Here is a 20,387-nt window from a genome sequence, read left to right on the forward strand (position 1 = left end):
CAGAAATTCCGCGAACACGCAAAATTGCTTGTTCGCGATGCTTTTTTCCTGTTCCCAATCGCTGTTTGCGTGCTCGGGGAGAAATATCTCGTGTACACGCATTTTGAGAACGCGGACAAGCAAAAAAAATCGCGAAGTCGCGGAGCGCTGAATTTTGAGCAATTTTGCGTTCTCCGCGAACGCGAAATTGCTCAAATTCCGCAAACTCCTCAAGCGGAACAGAATTTATAGCCCAGGCCAAGCTGCTACCACCTCTGTGGCAGCACTTCAGCAGCTTTCAGGAGACAGTCCCCTTCCAGGAATGCTGGTTGCACAAGTGCCATTTCTCTTTGATGTGCATTGCTGAGATACCGCCCATAATGTACAAGTACTCAGCACGCATGTGACGTGCTTCTTGGGCAGGCCCGTTTCTACCATTAGGCAGGACTAGGCGGCCGCCTAGGGCGGCAAAAGGGGGAGGGCGGCAAAGGGAAGACCCGGAACGATAATGGCGCAGCCAGACAAGAAGGTTTTTGAGATTCTTTTGGGCTCCGGTAAAGCAATTGCGAAGCTGACCAGCAGGAGGGGATGCACAAGCTAAGCAGCTCGCGTGGAGTTGGTGGGGGTGTGAGGCAAGGGACATGATCTAGCGCTGGGTGGAGGTTAGATTGGGGACTCTGCATTTGGAGACTGCTCACTGTCTTGTTCTCCCCCTGGGCTCACCAACTTCTGTGGCACCCAGCTCATGAATGGCATCCATGGGGACGCGAGGGATGTTATGTGCATAGCATGCTCCGCGTGAAGGCAATGACTAACGAATTACATAGAGGAAGTGCAGCTCATGAAAAAAACTAGTGGCTGTGCGAAACGTTGGTGCATAAGCACTCATCGGATGCGAAGAGATGTTATGTTATCTCTGTACAGCAAAGACGTGACGTAATGTAACATTTGAATAGCATATAGAGGTGAGGAAATGAAGGATGATGGTGCTGCCCTTCGTTTATAAACAGTTCATAGGTGTGAATGATACAAATTCAGATTCAGGGGTGTGTGGCTAGAGTTTACTATAGACAGTAATAAATACCCGTACTTCGCCTTTGGTGTGGGATAATTCATTAGCTTTCTCTGGTTGGGGGTGTCTACTTTACTTAGCTTAATTTAGCACCTACAAGCAGATTCTAAGTCTGTCCCACGCCCAGACTTTTGCCTTTGTTTAGGAATACATAGCCCCTCTGTGCCTGTGGGTAGGTGGCAGTTCGGGCTGGACTGTTCCCATGAGGCACAGGGTCAGACTGATTTGCATATGGCCATGTCTGAACTGGGGTGGCTGAGTGAGCTAAAGAATGGTGATGGATTAAACCCAGATCAGTTGACTGGGGGTGAGTGTTTGATTTGCTCAAACACTCCATCCATCATCCCCTTTTGTATCGCTTTGTTCGCCCTAAGTGTGGCAGGGTATGCTCAGACGTGAGTCCCTTGCTCACTTGGCCACGGGATTCAAGATAGCCTGGCTGATGAGGATTATGAATCCGAAACCGGTCCCAGGATGCTTGTTTCCGGTCTAGGAAAGACATGGCTTGGCAGTTTGGGCTGGACTGTTCCCATGAGGCACAGGGTCAGACTGATTTGCATATGGCCATGTCTGAACTGGGGTGGCTGAGTGAGCTAAAGAATGGTGATGGATTAAACCCAGATCAGTTGACTGGGGGTGAGTGTTTGATTTGCTCAAACGCTCCGTCCATCATCCCCTTTTGTATCGCTTTGTGGGTAGGTGGGGGCACTAGTCAAAACTTTGCTTAATATAAATGACACCTGATCAGAATAAACCTTGGCTGGAGGATATATGCTTCGATTTAGCCCCATGGTGTAACGCAAAACAATGCCTCCCCCTGCAGAATGTGGTGAGGGGCCACTGCACTGAGATTGCCATATTCATTGGTGTTGTCTCTAAAGAGGGCCCAAGGAGATCGAGACCGTCCCTCAATCTGTGAGATATGGGAGACTCAGGGGCCCTCTTCAAATTCTGCCTGTTGGCCCCACCATTTTGCATTGCGTCATTGAGTGTAATGTGCTGTAGGGCACAAGGTGGCTGTGTGCTGCGCATGGTACCTTTGTATATTTCCCTGTCTAGATCTAGATATTTCCCAATACTTCCCAAAAAATCCGTTCTTGTCGTCACATCCTGTTCGCTCCTATACCCCTGCGAACAGGATGTGACGCAGGGGTATAGGAGCGGGACGATTCAGAAATGCTAACATCATGGAAGGGCCTTTAATGGTGCAGGTGTGATGATAGAATACCTTTCTGAACTTACATTGTTTAGGGAAACGTGCTCCCTGTGCTTTCCAATGAGGAGTGTTGAGTGCGCAGTGTAGTACAGAAAAATGGACATGCATCCCCAGATCAGATTGAGGCAGCTAGAGATGCAGCAGAGGTTCGTGGTCACTCGCTTCCATGCACATTGGACCGAAAAACATACGCTTGTCCCTAATGTAGCCAGCGTGAGGCCAGGTTCTGCAGCAACTGTACTCCATTGCTGTGGGCCCAGAGCGATGATCCAGGTTTAAACCTTCTCTAATCTCAGTTCCTTCGTTAATCGGATGCTCCGACCAGAGCCGTAGCCTCCATTAGTGCAGCAAGAGCATTGGCGCCGGGTTCAGAGGGCCTATATAGACACCCAAACTCACACAGACTATCTCCCTATCTAGACACACGCATTCAAACACACACACACACACAACCTCCCTATAGACATCCAAACACACACGACTCCGCAGAGACACCTAAGCAAACCACATGCACACAGCCTTTCTGTAGACACCTAAGCACACATTCATGAAGACACACCCACAAATACGCACGCGCCCCCACACATACACAAACTCTTTTCCAGACACTGCCCACACGCGCACACACACAACACACTGGTCCAAATTGCAAATAAAGTAAAAGGGAGGGGTAGGCATTTTTCAATTCTCTCCTAGGGCGGCAAAACACCTAGAAACGGCCCTGTTTTCGGGCTCGTTGAAAACATACTTTATTACATATGACGGTACCTGTTTCAGCCAGCCTAGGAAGGTATTCTTAAGGATGCAGAGCTGTACTGCTCGGTCATGGAGGAGTACTTGCCATTTGCACCATTTGTTACGTTTGATGTACATTTGTGCGCTGTACTTTGCTCCTGATACAAATTGACAGTGCCTCCCTAACAAATTTTCTTTTCAGTTTTTTTGCGGAAAGTGGTAATCGGTCCCTGCTTTTTACTACCTAGTCCTTGCAAGCCCTACAGCAAATGGAGGAGATAGTACAAATTGTTCAAAACTTATTTTTTATTACTTGTGTCTGAAGGCTATTTCCTGCGGACTGGCAAAGATTTGCTACTGAACTTTCCAGATATCAAGGGCCAATACACTTGTGATCATCTGCCTACTGACAATTCTCCTACCGAGTTTACAAAGGTGGATGGAAGCCGAAAAAGATTCTTTTTTATAAATTAACCCAACATAGAATTCGAACAAAGCACAGTCTACACCTGTTATAAGTGGGTACCTAAACCATGGAAATGTAGGAAATGTGCATTGCGGTTCTCACAGTAATAGATGCCACCTGTGAATTTGGGGATATTGCTGATGTATATATTAGCGATCAAATACTCGTTTTTTTAAATTAAAAAAAATGGAACACCACTGCTGATGATTTAAAAGAAAACAAGGGCACTGACATTGCTGAAAGTATCGAACACTATGAATTTATTGAGAGGGTGCCAGCTGATTTTAAGCTGGTTAGGTACAAGGCGGTGGTCGTGCAGGGAATACTAAATCTGTTCTTGAAAGTAGTTGTGTAGTCAACAAGTCAGTCATTTAAAATTAAAGTACTGAAAAGAAAGCAATGTGAAATGAGCAGAATTGTTCCGTCTGTCGAAGAACCAGTTAAGCATGTAAAACAAAAATGTATTTAAGGAATTGGTGAAGGCCCATGTGATCCTCTAAGTATGACATTTCAGTTGAAATAGTCGTCTTAGAGGTGGCTGCTGATTAAGGGTCGCCATTTATGGTGATTTTCGACTACTTTTAAGAGGTCTGTTTAGGGCAAGGTGCTCTTTTTGATTAATGGAGAACACTTTTAGGTTCTTGTGACCAAAGAAATTTGGGCATGAATCTAGAACTGTGTGCAGCACAACAATGTGTGTGTGTGGAATGTGGATGAAGATTGGGTAAACGTGTGTGAGGAGAAATTTGTCAATGTGAAGCAATCAGTACAATGGTATTTTATGGAAAAAGGGACCTGTTTAATATTAAGAGTGGAATGTTCCCTCAAGATCTATTGAAAAAAATATGTGTTAACAAGGTTAATAAACCAGTTGACTCTTCACTTTCTGCTAGCACTGAAGTAGTAGCACAAAATAGACCAGGGTGTGCAGATTAGAGATTGCTCAACAAACTGATCTGAAAGAGACTGTAGTTCTAACTTCCTTACCTTTAGAATTACCCCCAGGCGTCAGACTGGATCCGGATATTTTTTCTGTAGCAGTACACCTGCACGTTGGTAGGTGGCGTTGGTTGACTCCGCTTCCGTCGTCAGCGTCGTGTCCGCTTGGATGATGTTGCAGCGTCTATTTACATGCTGCCCCTGCGCACTGACGTCAGTTCTTTATTTTTCCGCACCAGCCTAGCACAGATCTGGAGAGAGCTTGCCCCTTAGTCAGTTTTTGACTGACACTTTTTGTCGACGCCTTTTTCGCGTCTTCAGCTCCTGGTGCACGAGGGATGTTCCTTCGCCAAACCGGATTCAAGCCTTGTGACTCCTGTCACAAGCTGATGTCTGTCACGGTTCTACACCTTGTGTGCCTCTGGTGCCTGGAGCGCAACCACAACCCATTTGTGGTCCGACTGTCGGGCCATGAACCCGAAGTCTTTGCAGGAGCGGTCCTGAAAGCTTCTGTAGGCTTGGCAGTCGGTTCTGCGCTGCTTGAGGTTCCGGTCGTGAGGAAGGTCTTGGGAACGGTCGCGGAGCCACCATCACCATTTGTCTTCCAAGTCTTCGTCCTCGGGTAAGTTGAAGCACAAAAAGAAGGCAAAGAAGCACCGTAGCTCTTTGCCTTCACCCCGTCCATCGGCTGACGTGATGCGGGACCCGGAGCGTTGTCTCTCTCTGGCTCCGCCCTCGGTGCCTGCTTCTGGTATGACTCACTGCTTCCCTCCTTTTCCCGGAGCATCCCCTGCCCAGCTTTGAGCTGTTTACAAAGCGCTTCACAGCATCTCTGGGCTGCTTGACTTCGCTGGCGCGCCTTCGGGCCCGTGGACTCAGCTGAGGGTCCTGGGTCATCAATGCCGGCAGTTCCGGCAACAGAGGGCCCAAAGGATCCATGCCTGGATCCGGATTGGCACCCACAACCCCTAACCACAAACACCATTAATAAAACATGGATGTGACAGTTTGATGTCCCACCATAAACTTGATGTGAGACAAATGTAAAAGAATGGCATCACATCCTTTGTGAAAATACTCAAATATTCATTTTTAGGTTTCGCCTCGCCGAAAGGCTGCGCAGCAGACTTTCTGCGCAAGGCGAAAGCTTATGTCTAGAGATGTGTACTCATGTCCCGCCCCTCTGTTCCATTGGCTAGCTCCATAAATGGAGGCTAGCCATTGGAACAGAGATCTGTCCGTCAATTGCGAAGCAGATTCGGGGGCGATCCGGCCATTTTTACTCATTCTGCCCCTTTGACAACGTCATGCGGCCATGGGCGGGGTTTATTTTTCTTTGTCGTCCATGTTTGTTTTGGCCATTCCGCGGCCGACCGCCGCCGGAGGAAGTCCAGGTCCAGGTGAGTGCTGGCCGTTCCCGCCGCCCCCCCACCCCTCCCGCTGTCCGTGCTTTTGCCGCCCCCCCCTCCCGCTGTCCGTGCTTTTGCCGCCCCCCCCTCCCGCTGTCCGTGTGCCGTCCCCCTCCCGCTGTCCGTGTGCGGGTCTCCGACTCTGCCAACCAACACCCCCGCCCCCCAATACTACTTCAGAAATAATAATAACACTGTAGACGAATTATGTTAGGGCAAAGAGAACCAAATCTTATCACTCCATTCGCCTATAGGGAGCGCCTTGAAGCCCCCGACAAGATTAGCTAGGCGGCCATTTGACACGCCCCAATGGCGCCTGTTGCTGCTCTGTGGGCGTCTAAAGAGGTGGCATGTTTCTGTCTCGTTTGAGGCTTTCAGAACATGTGGATTAGAGGTGGGCGAGCCGAGCCAACACATTACCCGTGGGAGCCGAGCCAAGGGTCCGCCTGGCCTGGCTCTGAGAGCTCGCGCTGGCTCGCAAATCATGCAGCAACATCTTCTAGAAATATGTAACGTTTCTGCAAACTCAAAACAAGTGTTCTGCTTTAACACGCGTGTTTCATCACAGCATATCGAATTATTATCAGAAGTGATAGTTTTAAACATGAAATTGGAAATATTCCTGCTCCGCAGCTTTCCCGCCGCCCCCCCCTCCCGCTGTCCGTGCTTTTCCCGCCCCCCCTTCCTCCCGCTGTCCATGTGCCGTCCCCCCTCCCGCTGCCCGTGTGCCGTCCCCCCTTCCGCTGTCCGTGTGCGGGTCTCCGACTCTGCCAACCAACACCCCCGCCCCCAATACTACTTCCGAAATAATAATAACACTGTAGACAAATTATGTTAGAGCAAAGAGAACCAAATCGTATCACTCCGTTCGCCTATAGAGAGCGCCTTGAAGCCCCCGACAAGATTAGCTAGGCGGCCATTTGACACGCCCCAATGGCGCCTGTTGCTGCTCTGTGGGCGTCTAAAGAGGTGGCATGTTTCTGTCTCGTTTGAGGCTTTCAGAACATGTGGATTAGAGGTGGGCGAGCCGAGCCAACACATTAGCCGTGGGAGCCGAGCCAAGGGTCCGCCTGGCCTGGCTCTGAGAGCTTGCGCTGGCTCGCAAATCATGCAGCAACATCTTCTAGAAATATGTATTGTTTCTGCAAACTCAAAACAAGTGTTCTGCTTTAACACGCGTGTTTCATCACAGCATATCGAATTATTATTAGAAGTGATAGTTTTAAACATGAAATTGGAAATATTCCTGCTCCGCAGCTCTGATGACAATGACATTGGTGAATTAAGAGGCAAGTCGGTTGTCATCACAAGCTGTACGAAAGTATGCCAGATTTATTAAATAGTTAAATATGTTGATTACCACATTATTTAATTTCTCACCCAGTTTGGTCTGCTAGATGGTTACAGGCATGGAGGAGTGGCACATGGCTATACAGAGTAGTGAGAAACCCACAACAAAAATGTGGCCGTACATTGACCCCGTGTCACTCCATGGCACGTTCTGCAGCAATGGACATACCGGAGACATGAGTATTGTGTTTTTGTTTTTTTTACTGTAATTGACGTGCTCCATGAAGAGAACTGTTTTTTTTTTTTCTAAGTTTTGCGTAATTTTGTCAGTGATATGGTCTCTAGGAACGGCTCGTTCTTGTGGCACTGCGCCTACATTAGTCATCTACGGGACATTCATAGCCCTGTTCTCCCCCCCTCTAAATTTTGGTTGAACACCACCAATTTGGCTTTTGGGCTATAACATTACTTCCGTGGCGGTGATTCTGGGTTGTGACTGAGCAAGTCTTGGATGGTGCTCGTGGCTCAAACCCGGATTTCTTAGTTTATGGGCATGGTAGGCAGTGATTATCGTGTTTCTTTAACTGTTATGTGGCGTCATCTCTTTGCGAGGCACTGATTAAGGGGTAATTTTGTTAGAAATATAGACTTACTTGGTGTGTATTGCTCGCTGATTGTAGCAGTTCATCTTTATTTTCTCATGTGGTTGTTGACACGAGGGAAGTTAAGACAATGAACATGTTTGGTCCACTGGTTACTATTGTGACCGGGGCTTTAGTTTTTTTGGCACTGCTAGTAGGGGAACATGAGGTTACGGTTCTGGGTTAAGGTTTGGAAGCTGTTCATTTGATGGAGTGGTAAATGGACAGTAGATAGTATGGACAGACTAGCAGCTCTTGGACTCTATGGCACAGTTCAATGAGCAAGTCATCCGAGCTCACAGAAACGTTGTAACTGAAGAGCCAGCTGATATTTGGATAATTACTTTTACATATATATATATGGCTCTGTGTGTGTGTGGGGGGGGGGGGCTCTGGGTGTGTGTGTGTGTGTGGGGGGGGGGCTCTGGGGGTGTGTGTGTGGGGGACTCTGGGTGTGTGTGGGGGGGGCTCTGGGTGTGTGTGTGGTAGTAATTGCTGTCTGCTGAGCTCGTCCGTAGGGTTCAATAGGTTTTACATTTGAGAGAGATTAAGCTAATGGCAATGTAAAAGACAATGCCATTTATTTATCTGTTTTCAAAACCAACACATAAATACAAATGTTGTCATTTACAATGCCAATAGCTCTAACTTTTCCAAAGGCGAAACCATTGCATTGTAAATGCTAGTTTAAACTGCAATTTAGACACAGTCATTATCCATTAGTCTTGAGCGCTTGACCGAAGTAGCCAGATGCTCCTCAGGCTCGGTGTAGCCACACGGGTCGAGCTCCTCACCACGCGCATGTGCTTTACTTGTGCCACATGAACAGACCGCTGGTAATTCATTCCACACGCCGCACATTACTCTGGGCAAGAAAACAGCCCAAAGGTTCTCAGCCACTTCAAGTATCCTCTCGAGCAAACGCCTCGCCCCGCAGTCCGTCCATGCCCAAGTCGACTCACCGCCATTCTGCAGACGGTCCTATTCAGTTAAAACAATTCCCCTCGCGTGTGGCAAATAAACTGCTCCGTTGCTCTTTCCACCCGAAAGAAAGCCGCAAATTCCAAATTAATATTTCTTCATACTCCGCTCCCCAAAGTGTGAAGTTGGCGGCATGTAGACGAAACTGCTCCGGATGGCACAAGGTGGGTCCGTCAGAAAACAGCACGATTTTCCGCCTAACAACAGTGTCCTCACAGAATGCCATGCAGCACATCCACTCGAACCCGTAAAGCAGGTAAGCCTGTGCGCTCTGCGGACAGATTGTGCCTCTGTTTTGAATCCGCACCACAGCGGTTAAACTGCAGAAGGGGAGGGAGGTGGGGATGCTGCCGCAAGTGATAAGACAAAATGTAACACAAGAATTGCCTCACCGCAAAAGTCCCACAGATGCCGCCGGTTTCTGGGCTGTTTTTCCAAAGCCTTTTAAGTAGATGTTACTGAAATGTTCTCACCGCAACAGTCCCGCTCCTGCACTGGTTCCGCGACCAGGTTCCATTTAAAATTCTGTGCATTTTCCAGCAGTGGAAACCCACTCGGAAAAGACAGCATAGTGCAACATGCCACTATACTTTTCAGCAGAATTAATGTAAAAAAGTAAGACGTTCCTTTCAAGTACATTGTAAAAAGCACAAAGAGACAGTGTGCAGCAATCTCCCTTCCAGCGCACACATTTAGAAGCCTATGCAGCTTGTAAACTCCACAGTTGTAAAACTTGTAATCTTCTAAACACCACCAAAACCAGTTACCTCAAATCTGCATGCACACACTGTGGTGGAGATTATTCCTTAGTTAATATAGCTGTGAGATCCAGTACTCCTACAGGTTGTTACATTACAAGGATATGATAGACCTTTAAGTAAATGAAGTACACACAGGCTGGGGCCGTCCAGTCTGAAGGACACTGGTGGGGCTGGCAGGCCTGGTAGGCCTGGTAGGCCTGGTACTTCATCCCTGAGACTTGTTTCTTAATTTCTGTAAATTACCTTAGATTATCAATGTCCAGTCCAGACAGAGACAACTTCTGTAAAGCCAGAAGCACGCATAGGTCTGTCTGCAGGTCGTCGCCAAAAATATGTTGCATCTTAACAGACGTAGCCGAGTTGTATCTTAGTAGTTTCTTTATTAGTCTTTGTTGCAGGTTGGTATTCATGTACGTCAGCATGGTAGTCCATGCACAGCAGCCGATAGTCCATGTACAACAGCCCCACCAGGAGCAAGCCTGCCTGCTGCTCAGCCCATCTTCAACTGTCACACCATACCACCAACATTCCACTCAGGACACTCACACTGGCTGAGCAGCTAGGAGCCAGGTAAACTGGGATAAACATAAAAAAATAAGCAGGATATAACAGTCTCCCACCTTCCTGCTCTGTGAACTGGCCTCTTCACACAAAAGATCCCAAAGAGGAACCTGCACGCTGGTCACTAGCAAATTCTTTGGCTCGGTTTCTGTGGCTGTCTAAGAAAGCAACTAATGTTAGCGCACATCGATGGTCCCTTTATATCTCCTGCGCACGTCACAGCCATTGGTGCCACCTTCTAGCCCCAAGGAGTACTGCTAATTTTTTGGGGAGAACCAGCCTGACTCTTGGGGAAGAATTCAAAAAGGCGAGAAATCTACAGTTTGTCTCTACCAGAAAAACATTACCAAGTTAAGTAAGTAACTTATAGAACCAGACCACTGAACATTATCAGTCCAAGTGTGTTACACATTTGTTATAGCTCTGGATCCTACTTTCGTGCCCCTGTAACCGCAGATACCCTTCACAGTGCCATGCCAGTCCATCGTACGCAGGATCACGCTCCATTAGCAAGCAGAAACCCAAACCATCTTGTTTAATTTGTCACACATAATGGAAGCCTGGAATAATTTCTGTTATGTGAATTTATGAATGCTCTATGAAATGCCTACACTTTCACTCTTGGGTTCTGTTTTTGATGGGGCTGCACATGTTTCAGAAATGGCAGAAGTAGTGATGCCAGCACTTTCTTTGTTGTAACATCTGCAGTATAGCGGCATAACTTGAAGCCTTTCTGCCAGTCCAGGTATCTCTACCACTTCAATCTGTGTTTGAGCTTTGCCTTCAATGGCACCGTACTGCAGCTCGTTAAAGCTAAACACTGTATAGTTTTTATGAGGAATGATGAGTGCCTTATTATTAAGGAAAATGAAGGAGAGTTTCTGTTCGGTGGTAGGGGAAAAACACCTTCCCTTCTGCATTGCAAGGGGATAAAAATCCCTGCACAAAAGTATTTAGTTAAGCTGCTGCCACTTGGAGCCCATTTAAAAGTTCCAGAAGGCAAGACTGACCCGGTTGTCTCCTCTGCAGAGTACCTACTAGCATCACAGACTCATCCAGCCCATGGCAAGCACCCATGCACCACTGACCTGGCCAATACTTCCACGCCCCCAGTGCCTCTCAGCACCTCAGGCACTCAAGACTCCGCCCCTTCGATGTCTTCTACTTCTGTCCCACCCTACTCAGTGTTGCATCACAGACCCACTCTCTCAGAATAGTACAGCTTTCCAGCCAGTGATGGAGGGGACATGTCGTAGTGCTCCTTTCGGAGACGGTGAGCAGATGCAATTGATGTTGCACCTGATGGATACTTCCCTCTCTATTTGCCAAACGTATTGCTTTTGTGAACGCCTGTTCAAGCCACGTTTTCATATGTGTCTTAGTGCTAGGCGTTTAAATAGATCCTCTGCTCATTTAGCAAGAACTGTATTTTACTTCCTGGATTTTAAAGCAAACTGCTAGGATATCCAGCAACAACACATAGGCAGATTTTGACATTTTATGTATCCAAAACACGATTTTTCTGGCTGATAGGAATTACAATTATTTAAGATTAATATTTGTTTTTGGGGGAAAATGGTTACCAGTTATGGCTGCACACACGCTAGGTTTAATTGCTTAATCATCTCCGTCCCAAATTTTCACTTAATACTCGTTCCATTTTGACCAGCTGCCTGCCAAGCCTTCTCTTTAAATGGATTTTTTTTGTGGCAAGAATGTAATTCGTGTATATTTGCTCTGGCATCAGACAAGGCTTGAAGCTGAGCAGGGTATTCCGGTCATCCTTACATATTGTTGATTATGTTGGAGTGGAAAGCTATCCCTAATAGGTGAGACCAGTCAAAGTGGTTTTAACCGTCTAGGCAGTATTGACACTTCCAAGGTTTTATTTACCCTCAGTAGTTTACAAGTCAGACATTTTTGTGTTCCTACCTCAGATGCTCACCCATACTTGGTATGCCATGTGTGCTTTAGAATTAGTAACATTCCCACAAATATTCTTATAAGATATTCGTTTATATACGTTTTTGAATAGTATACACTTACTTTATCAGATATCTACGTAGCAGTAATCAATAAATTGCTTATCTGTTTTCTAAGATTATCTACAATGAAAATATTGCACTGTATATTATACAGCTTTTCAAAGCACCGCCTTAGTCTTATAAAGGCCGGATTTAGTATAACAATTAAAATAAAATCATCTGGTCAGCCACGGGATATTTTGAGGAGTACCAATGCTAATTTTAAGGGTGCATGTAAATCGTTTTTTGAATGGGTGGGGGGCGGGGGAACAAATGGCAAAGGTGTCAAAATACAGCGTTAGACCACTGTTTGTGTGTTTATCTGGCACTGGACTAGATCTAAAAAAGAATTCTAGCCAAGTAATGAAGTGTATTTAAGCAGTGGGCGAAGGGAGCTCATTCCAGTCTGTGTTTCAGTCCTAACAATGTATTCTTGAAGTGTTTGCTTCCAAGTGGTGGTAAAGCTAATGATGACTATCCTTGGACTCGTGTCTCATGCTAATTGGCATTCATCTATAAGGAGAAATCAGTTAGTTTAGGACATTTAAACAGTGGATACGTGCCTGCATCAGCCCCCCCACACTTTTTAGGAAAATGAAAGTAATCTAGTGAACTGCAATGACTTATTCTTTGCCATTGTTTACCTCCGCTCAAGCACTAAAAAGCTGTGAATAAAACACAAACTGCAAATGTGAAGTTTTCGTTGGGTGAAATATTTTTCTACAATGCAGTGTAAAGATAGCCAGTTGTCTATAGGTTGATTCTGTCTGAAATCTTTTTGTTCTTCTAGAATAATAATCGTTTTATTATAGCTGTATAGCCGTTGGACTAAAAAGTCGTTCACTTCATGATAGAAGATTGAAAGTTGGTACATTAGTAATCATAAAAGAGCAAGACCCCAAGTGGATCTTGCTTGTCACGTCCTACAGTCTAATCAAAATATAAGATGTTTGACAAATATAAAAAAATTATTTTAAATCTTCTGATTAATATCAAATTTGGCACAAAAGGTCCTGTGTACATGTCAGTGCATTTCATGTGCATGCCCACATTGGATCTAGACTGACGTCATAAATATTAAACCATAATTGCCTCCAATAAGTACGCCAAGAATAAGTAACACACTTTGCATCCTTACAACACATACTGTGAACTTGTGGATATTGTTACCATTGTAATTAAATACTACGAGACTATATTAAACCCTGATAACATTTCTATAATACGAAACCATGTTGATTTGAGTTTGTATACTGTTTTAATCTTGATAACAGTTTTTAATGCAAAAGCAAAGGTCGGTGCACAGGAGGCTTGCCTTCGAGCATTTGCATTGATTTCGGCATGACTTTTTGCACTGACAAGAAATAAGTTCTTTTCATGCCTTAGGTGCTTCTGAATGTTGTCCCATGTGTTATCATTACTCCATTAATCTGCTTCCAACCCCAATCATTTAAATCTGGCAATTCTTGGATGGGCGTTAAAGTCTGACCCAAAACATGTCCCCCTTGGTACGCAGATCGTTTAACCCGTTCCATGCTGATGACGGAACCGCGCCGTCATCAGCTACGGGTGCGCTGTGCTGATGACGGAGCGGTTCCGTCATGGCCCGCCCAGCTCGATAGAACGCTCATGCGCGGTGCGAATTCCGCGCCTGCGCTGAACGTTCTATTGAGCGGGGCGGGCCGTGACGGAACCGCTCCGTCACGAGCACAGCTCAACCGAGGCTCGTGACGGAGCGGCTCCGTCACGAGCATGCGGCCGCCCAAAACCCGTAGCACTGCGGCGGAATAGCCGCCGCAGTAAAGGGGTTAACATGTTGAAGAAGAGTGTCTTGTGTAGGTTGGATGTTTTCAGTAGTTCTGTTGCCACTTACAAACATGCATTGGTGAGACTGTTTATTTCATGCAATGGACAAGTACATTAAATTTCGACATTTTCGAAGTGCACTGGATCATCAGAACTTGGTTGATCTGACAGAAATTTAAATACGGATGTAGCAGAAGATAGTGCCATCTAGGTGTCTTCCTCTGCTTCCTTCCCTCTCCCATGAAAACAGATTTGGTGTCGCAACTGGTAGCAGCATGGAAAAGGGCAGCGATTCACATACATCAATGATTAAGCTTGCTACAATACTTTGAGCTGGTACGTAGCAGAACATTTTTCCTGTACCAAATGCTAATCACAATTGTTGACAACAAATCTTTTTAAAATTAGTAGTTGGAAGAACAAGTACATGATTATCTACTGAACAAAGCATTACTTTGGCATGACCGTAGTTGCAGTATGGGAAGAATTAAGTATAACGTGTGTGCCCGCTTGCTCATGATTGCAAGGAGATATCATTTTGAAATTCTTAATTCGTGTGGAACTTGCAACTTTATCCTGACCAGCTGCGGCCTCTGCAGGTAAGAGTGGTGGTGTGGGGTGGAGGGAGAAGGGGGAGAGATGGGCAGAGGATTCAACAGACGGCCATATGGGAAAGTTAAATAAATAATTAATGTTCCCACGTCTGTCGAAATCCCCACACCCCCACCCGGCCTCACCGATCCCACCTGCACGGGCCACAGCTGATCCCGACAGGTGTAACACTTACTTGTTTTCCTTTGATGTTAATAAGTTGCATACACCTACTCAGTAACCCAAACAACTCTGTCTTGTTTTAGCCTCGTCTAATGAAACTAAGCCAACCTTTGGTAAAGGAATGCTAGATTCAACTGACTTGCGAAGGCCCTCACCTCTTTTCTTTTCTTAAGCACTTTGCTTGATGCTTCCAGTGGCATTAACCAGTTCTATGCCCACAGGGGTGGAATTGGTTCAACTTTAGCAAACGGGCAGCGATTAAGAATATAACATTGAGGTTGTTGCTCATTGTTGATTAATGCCCACTTGGGTTTGACCATTATTCCTGATGGTCACCTGTGCTGCCGCAATTGTGTTAAGATTTATTGAAACCAACATGTTCAATTTTCATTATATTATTTATAATGGTTTAAATTGTGTTTAAGACATGATATTTGTTCGCCCACATGGGCGGAAGTGAAGCACGCTCGCAATGTATGCTATGAATTGCTAGAAACACCTACAAAAAATAATCTGTGAATTTACCAAACATGTGACGTGTTTCCCTCAATTTTTTGATCCTCCTGAAAACTTTATTGATGTAGATCATCGGTGAACAGTCAGAAAGATGTTTTTTAAGTCGATGATCATGCGCAGTGATTGGGCACATGTTCCTTTAAAAGAAACTGAAAATGTACAAACCTTGCCCGTGAGAAAGGAGTGCTGTAAATCTGAAACGCGTCTGGATTTGTGTTGCAAATCATGAATAAACACATCTGTTTATACTGGCCACGGCACTGGTGTTTTTCTTGTTAGCGGACAATCAACTGACTGAGTCACCAGACGAGTATGGATGTTAAGGGTTTGCTACTCTGCCGTGTCGCCCGCCGTGGCAAGTGGCTTGGGCATCAGCTAAACTGTATGGTGGATATATATATATATATATATATCAAAACAAAACCCTTTCAGGCATAGAGTGACGCATACATTAATTATTATTAATTTTATTTATGTGTCACTCTATGCCTGAAAGGGTTTTGTTTTGACTTATACTGGGTGCTCCCTTGTGTCTGGACAAAGCTATACCTCTCTGAAGAGCTCTAATTAGAGGAAAACACTGTGTTAGGGGTTGCTTTTACTCATTTCAGGTTGGCTTAAGTTGGTATTTTACCAATGCAAAGCTGTAATACTGTGCCTGGAGTGATAAATGACTTTCGTCAACTCGGCAAGGACAGCACTGTGCTTGAAGACTTTGCTGTAGAAATGGCAAAATACCTAGGGCCATATGTATCAAGCCAAATTGTATTCGCAAACGCTGAAATTCGCAGAATTTCGGTGCTTGCGAAGGCAATTTGGCCAAATGGTATGTATTGACAAATCTGCGTGCAAAATAAGGAATCGCAAAATTTGCTATTCCTTATTTTGCGATTGCATTTAAGGAATCGCACATTTTGCGATTCCTTAAATGCAATGTAAGAAGCATTTTTAAAAATGAAAATTGGCCTTAAGGAATCGCAAATTACCACCAACTTCAAGTTGGTGGAAATTTGCGAATTCCTTGAAAAATGCACTTTATTGCATTATTCAAAGTGCACTGTGAAGTACATTCATGCCCTTAGGGCATGTATGTGCACCACATGTGCACCCATGCTAATTTCAGGGGTGCAACAGGGTGTCCTTTGGACACCCTACACCCTTGAAATTATTCTCAATTTGCGATTCTCAAATTGCGAATCGCAAATTGAGAATAACTTCTCATTCATTCCTATGGGTCTCCTGGCCCATAGATATGAATGGGAAAGTATTCCTTAATTGCGAATCGCAATTTGCTAATCGCAATTAAGGAATTTTAAGAAATCGCAAAAAATGAGATTTTCTACATACACACCAATTTGCAAATATCAAATAGCGATTTCTAAAAATTCGCTATTTGAGATTCGCAAATGGGCACCTACATACATATGGCCCTTTGTCCCTTTCTATCTCGACGTGGGTGGCCCTGTGGTAATCCTATGCTTAAACACTTTGCTGGTAGGTCGCTCCCCCACCACACAGCTCCGCCCGTGTGTCCTGACCCTGCCGCTGCTGTAGAAGTTGAGGCCGTCCTCCACCCTGAGCCTCATCCCTGGTGGCCAGTGGTAGGCCTTAGGTTTGTATCACTGTCGCTGTCTGTCTTCCCTGTACTTCCCATACTGTCTTCTGGTGTCTGTGACCGCTGTTGCCTATCTACCCCCTGTGTCTGCATTCTTATCTGTGCCCATTCTCTTGCCTTCTGTTCCCTGATTGTGCTCGTTTTCTTGGCTACTGCTCCCCTGATTGTACTAGTTTTCTTGCCTCTACTCCCCTGATTGCACTTGTTTTCTTACCTTCTGCTCCCCTGATTGCACTAGTTTTTCTCACCTTCTGCTCCCCTGATTGCACTAGTTTTTCTTGCCTTCTGCTCCCCTGATTGTACTTGATTTTCTTGCCTTCTGCCCCCCTGATTGTGCTTGTTTTCTTGCCTTCTGTTCCCCCTCACTGCCCCTGATTGTGCCCGGCTGCCTTGGTGCCCTCGCTGCTCCTGTTCCCACCGCTGCGACCCATGCGGCCCGCCCCCTCACTGCCCATTCGCTACTCCTCCCTCGCACCTCCCCATATAGGCCGACCGCTGTGCGGTGAGGAGAGCGACCCTTGACCTTGCTGGTAGGACGCTCCCCCGCCACACAGCTCCGCCTGTGTGTCCTGACCCTGCCCCAGCTGCCGTTCTGTAGAAGTCGAGGCCCTCCTCCACCCGCAAGCTACCACCTGCACCTCATCCCTGGTGGCCAGTGGTAGGCCTTAGGTTTGTATCACTGTCGCTGTCTGTCTGTCTTCCCTGTTCTGCCCATACTGTCTTCTGGTGTCTGTGACCGCTGTTGCCTATCTACCCCCTGTGCCTGCATTCTTATCTGGGCCCGTTCTCTTGCCTTCTGTTCCCTGATTGTGCTAATTTTCTTGCCTTCTGCTCCCCTGATTTGTACTCGTTTTTAATGCCTTCTGCTCCCCCCTCGCTGCCCCTGATTTGTGCCCGTTTTCTTGCCTCCTGTTCCCTGATTGCGCCTGTTTTTCTTGCCTTCTGCTCCCCTATTTGTGCTCGTTTTCTTACCTTTTAATCCCCTGATTGTGCTTGTTTTCTTGCTTTCCATTCCCTCTCGCTGCCCTGATTGTGCCCGACTGCCTTGGTGCCCTCGCCACTCCCGTCCCCGCCCCCCTCACTGCCCATTTGCTGCCCCTGCCACCCTCCTCCCAGCTGCTCCTCCCTCCCACATTCCCATATATGGTGGCTGCTGCACGGCCTAAGTCAAGCCCGTTGCGCCCGGACCGCGCTCAGCACCAAAACCCCGGGTCCCGCACCCGCCACGATGACCACCACCACTACGATGCCAGAACACTCCATGCTCTCAACCCTGGACAGACCCACACCTGCTTCAAGGCTGACCCGAAACGCACGCACGGCCCCTTCACCTGCCGGAACTGCAGCTACAGCAGCCTCAGAGCAGCCAAACAACCCTCCAAGAAAGACCTCAACCACCTCCGATGCATCCTACTGAACTCCCGCTCCGCACGCAAACACGCCGTCGAGCTCTGGGATCTGCTCGACACATCATTCCCGGACATCACCTTCCTGACGGAGACATGGATGAACGACTCCTCCGCACCCGAAATTGCCATAACCATCCCAGACGTCTACAAGGTCACCCGCAGAGACTGCCCCAACGGAGTCGGAGGAGGAATCGCTGTCGTCCACAAGAACAGTATCAGGGTCTCGACCAGCACTGAGGACACTCAGCACCGCCGAACACATGCATTTCCAGATCCACACAGACCTCATCTCCACCCTCAGAGGCACCCTCGTCTACAGACCCCTTCGGACCCCGACCCCAGTTCAGTGACTCCATTGCTGACTTCATCAGCACGCACGCCCTGACCTCCACTGACTACATTCTCCTCGTAGACCTGAACTTTCACCTTGAGAACAACAATGACAGCAACTCGACAACCCTGATCAATAACCTCGCCAACCTCGGACTGAGGCCCTGACCTCCACTGACTACATTCTCCTCGTAGACCTGAACTTTCACCTTGAGAACAACCCTGATCAATAACCTCGCCAACCTCGGACAGAGGCCCTGACCTCCACTGACTACATTCTCCTCGTAGACCTGAACTTTCACCTTGAGAACAACCCTGATCAATAACCTCGCCAACCTCGGACTGAGGCCCTGACCTCCACTGACTACATTCTCCTCGTAGACCTGAACTTTCACCTTGAGAACAACCCTGATCAATAACCTCGCCAACCTCGGACTGAGGCCCTGACCTCCACTGACTACATTCTCCTCGTAGACCTGAACTTTCACCTTGAGAACAACAATGACAGCAACTCGACAACCCTGATCAATAACCTCGCCAACCTCGGACTGAGGCAACTCGTCACAACACCTACCCACTCCGCTGGCCACACGCTGACTCCATCTTCTCCGCTAGCCCCCACGTCTCCTTCAGCCACACCACTGAACTCCTCTGGACCGACCACCGCTGCATCCACTTCTCCTTCCAGAAACCCACCACACACCACCGCACCTAACAGATCCCTCGCGCATGGACGCCATCTGCAACCACCATCACCTCCTCATGACTGCCAAGAGGACCTCCTTCCAAGACCGCTTCGACATCAAAGCACACAACAGCAAGGAGCTCTTCAACATTGTGAAAGAACTCTCCAACCCCAGCTCCAACACCAATGACATCCCGCTGTCGCAAGCCCTGTGTGACGCACTCGCCACTTTTTTCCACCGCAAGATAGCAGACATCCACGACAGCTTCATCACCCAGACAGCCCTAACAGACAGCAACATAACAGACTCTCCGCACACCATCGACCACGACCCCCTGCTAGCCTGGGCCAGCGTGAGCATCAATGACATCATCAATACCATGAGCACAGTCCACTCCGGCTCCCCGTCAGACCCATTCCTGCACCACATCTTCAACAAAGCCAGCAGCTTCATCGCACCCCCCTGCGCAACGTCATCAATCTCTCCCTCAAGCCTGCGACCTTCCCAGACTAGGCAACACGCCGCGATCAACGCCTTACTCAAAAAACCCAAGGCAGATCCTAGAGACCTCAAGAACTTCCGGCCCATCTCTCTGCTCCTGTTCCCGGCCAAGGTCATCGAGAAGATTGTCAACAGAGAGCTAACCCGATACCTCGAAGAAAACAGAATCCTGGACCCTTCCCAGTCAGGGTGTCGTGCAGGCCTCAGCCAGACCCGCTAGTGCAAGGGGTTCGCCCTTCTGCGCACAAAGTCCTCAGACCCAAAGGAAAAAAGTTGGCACGGAAACTGGAAATTACAAACACATAGTTTATTAAACCTCATGAGGTGGTGCTAAAGTTCAACCAGTACCCTTCGGCACTGCGAGAAGTAGCACAAAGAGCTACCGGACACATGGTTTATTTATACCCACACAGGGGCTCAAAAGAAGGCGGCACAAAGCACAAGAGCACATTTTATGTCCATACAAGGTAATATCGAGAAGCACAATCGATCAGTGGGAGGAGTTAACAGTCTTGGGGTCTCGGCTAACACATTCCGATCTAGGGTTAACCATTAGCAGATGTGGACCCTAACGGTCAGCAGCAAAACACAGAGATGCTATTGTTATTGTTAGCCTGTTGCTGGGCAGATTCAAAGGCCATGAGCAGAAAGATAGGACAACGCACATGGTTGACAC

The 20,387-nt window shown here is 47.1% G+C and overlaps 1 protein-coding gene across 1 annotated transcript in view; it reads left to right on the plus strand.

The window, feature by feature from the left end:
* The window catches only part of LOC144829455 (transmembrane 9 superfamily member 2-like), a 1,692,131-nt gene that overhangs the window by 1,360,327 nt on the left and 311,417 nt on the right, over positions 1–20,387 (plus strand). The window lies entirely within an intron of this gene.

This window comes from Lissotriton helveticus, chromosome 4_1 (assembly GCF_964261635.1).
Source record: "Lissotriton helveticus chromosome 4_1, aLisHel1.1, whole genome shotgun sequence".
NCBI lineage: Eukaryota > Metazoa > Chordata > Amphibia > Caudata > Salamandridae > Lissotriton > Lissotriton helveticus.